This window comes from Oryctolagus cuniculus, chromosome 11 (genome assembly GCF_051225735.1).
Source record: "Oryctolagus cuniculus isolate XC-2025 breed Fujian yellow rabbit chromosome 11, ASM5122573v1, whole genome shotgun sequence".
Lineage (NCBI taxonomy): Eukaryota > Metazoa > Chordata > Mammalia > Lagomorpha > Leporidae > Oryctolagus > Oryctolagus cuniculus.
The window spans coordinates 47,956,731-47,963,394 of record NC_142877.1 but is presented as its reverse complement, the minus strand read 5'-3'; the positions used below and the strand labels follow the sequence as shown (position 1 = coordinate 47,963,394).

General features: G+C 52.1%; 2 pseudogenes; one reads left to right on the top strand and one right to left on the bottom strand.

Moving 5' to 3' along the window:
• Positions 1 to 794: 794 nt before the first annotated feature.
• LOC138844247 (death-associated protein kinase 3 pseudogene) lies at positions 795 to 1,485 on the bottom strand (annotated as a pseudogene).
• Positions 1,486 to 2,480: 995 nt separating this feature from the next.
• LOC149123445 (folliculin-interacting protein 2 pseudogene) lies at positions 2,481 to 5,017 on the top strand (annotated as a pseudogene).
• The last annotated feature ends 1,647 nt before the right edge of the window (positions 5,018 to 6,664 follow it).

Sequence of the window (6,664 nt, the reverse complement as noted above, 5' to 3'; positions counted from 1 at the left end):
TACCTGTGTCTTCCAGGGATTTTCCAATGTTCTCTAATAGTTTGGTGGTGTCAGGTCATAGGTTCCTATAGGTCTTTAATCCATGTTGAGTGGATTTTTGTGTCAGGTAAAAGATAGGGGTCTTGCTTCATGATTCTCCCAGGGAGTGGGGGGCCCTGACTGTTCACAAGATCCCCAAGTCTACAACCCACAGCCCACACCACCTCCATGCACTGTGCTAAACCACGCAGTGGTCACTTCTGCTGGGAGGATGCCCAGCCCTCCCTGAGCCACAGAGGGGCTGAGTCTGGAGCGGGAGGGGCCAGGTAAAGGAGGGGATGAGGGAGGGGTGGCTCCTGCCCCCAAATTCCTGGGCGCTGTGAACTTCTCTGAGCTTTGCCAGGGCCAGCGGCTCAGGAGCAGGAGCCCACGGGCCAGGCAGGGCCTAGTGCAGGCTGCACTCCCCCGCCTGCAGCTTCTCCTGCTGCAGGGTGCACACCAGATCCTGCAGAAAGCGCATCTCTGAGGCCGCCTTCTTGGCCAGGGCCTCCTAGCAGTTCTGTAGGCGGCCGAGGCTGCACTTGAACCTGCTGGACCCAGCAGGGCGCACTTGGCCTCCTCCTGTGCCTGGCACTGCAGCTCCAGGGTCGAGTGCAGCTCCTGGCGCCGCCGCCACAGATCCTGGCCCATGCTCTCATCCTCCTCCTCCTCCTACCAGGCCTCTTCCTTCTTTCAGATGGCCCTGAGCACCTCCACATGCTCTGGCACAGGCGCCAGCCATGCTCCGGCTCTCGCAGGCCCTTGGTGGCCACTGCCTACTGCAGCACCTTGAAGAAGCGCTGGGAGCTGACAGCTGTTGTGGGCAGCCTGCTGGAGCGGAATGGATCTGCCCTCCTGGAGCCGCTCGGGCTCGTGGCCTCCGTCTCCTGCGCACGTCCACCCAGGATGACCATGACCCAGGAATTCCCCAGGCTCTGGGCGAGGTTCTTCCCCTCTTGGGGTCCATGACGAGCACCCATGGATGAAGCCCTCAACCAGCTCGCTGGTGTTGCTGGAATCCTCCTCGCTGAAGTCCTGGTTCACAGCCAAGATGCTGGTCAGGGGCTCCTGCTTCGTCTCCCCCAGAGTGGGGACGGCTGCTGAGGAGGGTGTTGGTGATGACACCAATGCTCCACCATCCGCCTCCAGGCCCAGGGGCACATAGCTGACAATCTCGGGAGCCACGAGCTCTGGGTGCAGACGAGGTTCTTAAACTCGGTCCCTGCCTCCATCCTGTGTGCCATGCTGAAGCTGAGGAGGTTGACCCGGACTGGGCGCACGCTTGTCCAGCATATGATGTCATCGGGCTTGAGGTCCGAGTGTGCAATGCCATGAGTACAGGTGGTGCATGCAGCCCAGGATCCACTTGCAGAACTGCATGGCCTCGTCCCCCTTCAGCGCTTCCATCTCAGCCAGGAAGTCGCAGAGCTCAGAATGTGCACCACGCCAATCCTGTGCTGGAAGCCATCAGGCAGCTCAGTGATGCTGGGTGATGGATGCCCCGCAGGATGCCCACGTCCCACTCCATCTCCCCCAGCTGACCCAGCGATGGCTGGAGGAAGGTGCCCCTTCCTGATACCTTGGACTCCCTCCCTGGGCCCTCCTCCTGCACTTCCGCTGATGGCCAACTGGCCGCTGCCCAGCCCCTCCCCCATCTCATAGTTCCTCCATGGCTTCCTGTCTGAAGTTGGCCATGTGGCGTCCGGGTCATGGGGCCTGTGGGAGCTGGACTGGAGCCCCTCATGCTCCCACATCCATCGCCGTCTCTTCTGCCACCTGCTCCACCCGCTGCTGCTATCTGGTTCATTTAACTTAATAAGATTATCTTCAGTGTCACGTGTCTTGCTGCAAATGTGAGGATTTCATTCTTCTTTATGGCTGAGTGATATTCCATTGTGTCCATAGAATCAGTTGTCCCCCATTGAGAAATTTAGTCATTAATTACTTATGTGAGCAGAGATTTAAGGAAATGTTTTTCAGATCTGGACTATAATGTAATGTAATTGTTTTGTTGTTCACATTGTTCCAGCTGTAACCTGGAAGCTCCCTCAGTTGTCTCTTTTCCCTTTGACAATATTGTCACTGTAGGGAAGGTTTTTCTTCTCACCACTCCTTTACTTTTGGAACTACAAATGCTTCATGCTTACCTTGTATATTCCATGTGCCAGTCTTAGAATCATTCATTTCCCAAAGGATCTTCATAACTGAATAACTAACGTTAGAAGGCAAGGTCAAGTGATTGGTGTGCTGCGTGCTGCGGGAGGTGTGTTACTTCTGGGCACTTTGAGCTGACAAAGCCAAGAAATACACATGTACATACAAACCCAGGCCTGTGTTCACACCTGTGCATATCTCTATGTAGCACATGTGAAACAAACTAAACATGAGTTCACACTGATGACTTGACTCTAAACATCAGACATGGAACTACAGCTTCCCCTTCCCCCAACTGATCTGTAAAATCCCGTTTCAGTGGTGAGAAATCTGTTTGTTACTTCTTCAGTCCATTTAATTAACTGTTTAATGCCAGTGTACATATAGTGCAGTATGAGAATATATGACCTGGGAACTGTCAGCCTGCCAGGCAGCGGCGGGCTGGCTCCGTCATGTTACCGGCTCCTGGAAGCCCGGGCACTCTTGGTCATGCTCGGAGTCTGACCTGAATGAAACTTGCCTGCTGGTTTACCGGGACTGTGAAAGAAGGGGCAGACGCGCCTTGTGCAGTTCTAAAGCTGCTCAAGGTTGAAGAGGCCGCAGCTCAGGGAACAGAGGCTGTCCCTGTGAAGGAGTCAGCCAGGTACTGTGAGGGAAGTGGCAGCCTCAGCAGCAGCTCTTCCCATGGCTCCTCCGGGGTCTTTAGCACACGCCAGGGAGCAGCCCAGAGGACCGTACACAAGATCAGCTTCGGGTGTCAGTGTGCTGGGGGAATGAAGTTTGGCGCTGTGGCAGTGAGTTCCAAAGGACCCTCCTGAAAGATGCGCTGTGCGCCTTCTCCTCCACAACTGATGGTCAGTGCCGTCTGCTCTGCTCGAATGGGCAGCTTCCATGGAAATGCAGATGATGCGCAAGACAGCCTGGACCACATCCACCAAGAGCCTGACTCGGGAAAACTGAACACACGTCAGAATTGTGTGGGTCCTGGGCACAATGCAGGTGACCTAGGTCTGCTGCAGGGGGAGCTGACGGAGGACCCCTCCAGCTCACCAGGAGAGCATCTTTCTCTGCAGCTCCCTGCACACCTTTCTATACAGGGGGCCGAGGGCAGAATGGAGACAGGGATGGGGGTGTAGCTCCACCAGCCTCCCTGAGCAGCCTTTCGACCACGCCCTTCCCATGCCTGGGCTCCTTTATGTCGTCCTCCAGCAGCTACACTGCCTCTGGCTCCAAAGTCAGACGAAACGTCTGGTAGCAGCATCACTCCCAGGAGGTCAACTGCTGAGACATGCAGCTTGGCTGAAGAAACCTGCGGTTCTAGCCGGCCATGGTTAGGAGGAGGAAAGTTGCCATGAGCATCGCCGTTTCCTTGTGTGAGAGAGACGAAGCACAAAGGAACTTCCAGGACTTCTTTTTCTCTCATTTCCCCTGTTTGACTCTCATGAGCAGGCTCAAGAGTGCAGTTGGAAAGGCCATCATCTGCTGGAGGGAGATAGCAGAGTCCACTCTGCAGGTCCAAGCTCTGGGAACATTCAGAAGGACTATCTCAAAGTTCATTCTGTTCCAGGGGTAGCTGAACCTGTGTGGCTTACCACGATGTCCAGCACTTTGGGAAAAACCCAGCTCTGCCAGTGCTTTCTCAAGGAGTTTACACTGCTGATAGATCAGAGCACAGGAACCAGGTGTTTGCTGCCTTACTGACTGCAGGGTCAACCTCCCACCTGGCCTGGGTCCTGACTGCCATGCCCGTTGACCGTCCTCCTATGAAAGCCTTCTCAGAGAAACACACTTCTCAGTTGGTGAACTTGCTGGCTAAAAAACATCCCTACAGTCCTCTTGGGTGCAGCTGGGTGACGTTAGCAGAGCCACAGGCTCTCTCTCCTGTGAGGCTAACTTGCACATTGAGAGGTGCGGGGGAGCAGAATGATTGGGTGCAGTGCATCTGGTACTTCCTGACCTACGTTCTCCAGTACTCTGAGCTACGGGAGGATAAGCTGACCTGGACTGTGGCTCACAGCGAGAGCAACCGGGTTGTAAACGGGAACCAGATCATCAGCGCCCTGGAGAAGGCAGAAGTGGAGGAGTCAGAATCCATGGTGGTCGCTGTGAGAAATGAGCCTTCTCTCGTGCTCCCAGCCATGGCAGAGAGAAGGTACCCCGGCCTGCAGAGTTAGCGGAGACTCTAGAGGGCACGGATGGGAGAGTCCTTGTCCCAGGCCTGACAGACATGCAAGAGGCCAGAACAGAGTTCCAAGTCCTGTGGCGTGGGGCCACCAGAGCCGGCAGTAGACAGTGCCTGGAAGCCTCAGGGTGCATTTTGCAGAGCTGAAGAAAGTAAGAAACAGGCTCCATGGGGTTACTCCTTACTCCTGTCCCACTGTGAGGCTCCAGGGATAGGCATGAGGGCGGATCAACAGGTGCCAATAAGGAGGCCCGAGGGGAGCTGCCTGAGAAAGGACCGGACCGCTCAGCAGCCAGGCCTTGCCCTGACTGACATTCCTGGCCGAAGCCTCCTGGGAAAAGGTCACTTTCCACATTGGACGCTCTGTGTCACCAGAGTCTGGCATGGAAAGCTGAACCAAAAAAATTGAGGAGTGGCTGAGGGCCTGTGCACAGCACCCAAAGGCAGCGAGGGGTCCCCTGGGGGCTGAGGACCAGCAGGTTTCCAGATGCTCCTCCAGACCTGGCCCTGGGGACAGTGCCCACGTGCTCAGACTGGCTGTTGTTGGGGAGCCGTAGGGCATGCAGGCCGGGGTTTTGCGGAGGATGGAGGCATCAGAACTGATGCTGGGGTCCTGGCCACGCCGCCGACTCGCTCTCCCCTCCTGACAGTGCAGCAGCAACCAGAAGGAGAGCACGGGGATGGCCCTGGGCTTGTATTTGGAAGACAGGCAAGGACCGTGGTAGTGCCTGTTCCAAACCTGGCTGTGCAGCAGGACTCCGGCCTCCCTGGGCCTGCAGATGTGTGCCCATGTCCCTGTGACGGACCTCTTTCTAGCATGTTGCAGTTTTATTTTTAATAAATTGATAAGTGATATGACTGTAAGGTAATTGTGTACATTTTAACCATGACAATGAGAAAAGTTTAAAATGTGGCTTCCATACGTGTGCATAATTCCAAAGTATTTTATTTTTTATCAGTGTTAAATAGCTTTTTGTACAGGCGTCAATCCATTTTTCTGAAGTGTGCTGTTTTTTAATGACAGCAACTATAATCTCACTTCCCATGGAACTGCTGTTCACACACTGCAACTTTTTAAACTTAACCATATTTTTTTGAAAATTAACCTTTGGAGGGAGGAAAAATCCCTACTTGCTAAATGATATTAAACCACTGCTTGGGCTCTTAAAATTAGATCCTGAGATTTTATAACAATTTAGTATGTAGCTTTTTAGGTTCTTAACTAGAGTTGGTTGTACATTTAAAAAAAAAAAAAGAAAGAAAAAGTAAGCCCCAATTTTTTGTAAATGTCTGTTTTTCACTAAGGTCTACTTTGAGGAATAGTTTGTTCATGCATGCTTTCACCATCAAATTAATAAAGTCTTTAGCTTCTATTGATTTTATTTATTTATTTATTTATTTTTATTTTTTGACAGGCAGAGTGGACAGTGAGAGAGAGAGAGAGAGAGAGAAAGGTCTTCCTTTGCTGTTGGTTCACCCTCCAATGGCCGCCACGGCCGGCGCACTGATCCAAAGGCAGGAGCCAGGTGCTTATCCTGGTCTCCCATGGGGTGCAGGGCCCAAGGACTTGGGCCATCCTCCACTGCACTCCCTGGCCACAGCAGAGAGCTGGCCTGGAAGAGGGGCAACCGGGACAGAATCCGGTGCCCCGACTGGGACTAGAACCCTGTGTGCCGGCGCCGCAAGGCAGAGGATTAGCCTAGTAAGCTGTGGCGCCGGCCCGCTTCTCTTGATTAATGTGAGCCATTTTTTAAACTGGGCTTTTGAGAGAGAATATTTTAATTTTTTTTCATAAATCAAACAGCTACCCACCTCCAAATGTTAATTTTTAGATGTCAAAATTTGTTCAACCGTAAATCTTGGAAGCAACATAGACATATAGCTAAATTTAAATGGTGTTTGGAAATGGAGAAAATTTGGGGATTTGTTATTATTCAAGCCCCAAGGACAGAAATGGATGGGACTGTATACTTTTGATCAGTTCAATGGATACCAATGTCGATGTATGGGAAACTGAAAACTTCTTCATGTAATATTCTGATTCATTTCTCTGTGGCATTACTTGCAATAAGCCTTTTGAATTTAAAGAAAAAGAGAATATAGAACCCGCATCATCCTAGAAAACATTATTAACTAGAGCAACGTGTTTGGCAGTTTCCTTTGCCTTGACTGTCACAGACTTCAGTCCTTTCCAGAGTTACTGGTGTTGACGTCTTTTCCCCATCCTTCTCAATGAAGTCATTTCATACATTTGTAATATGGTTACAGTGTTTTTTCACTTGTTGCCTTTCATGCTGGCATTCCACAAAC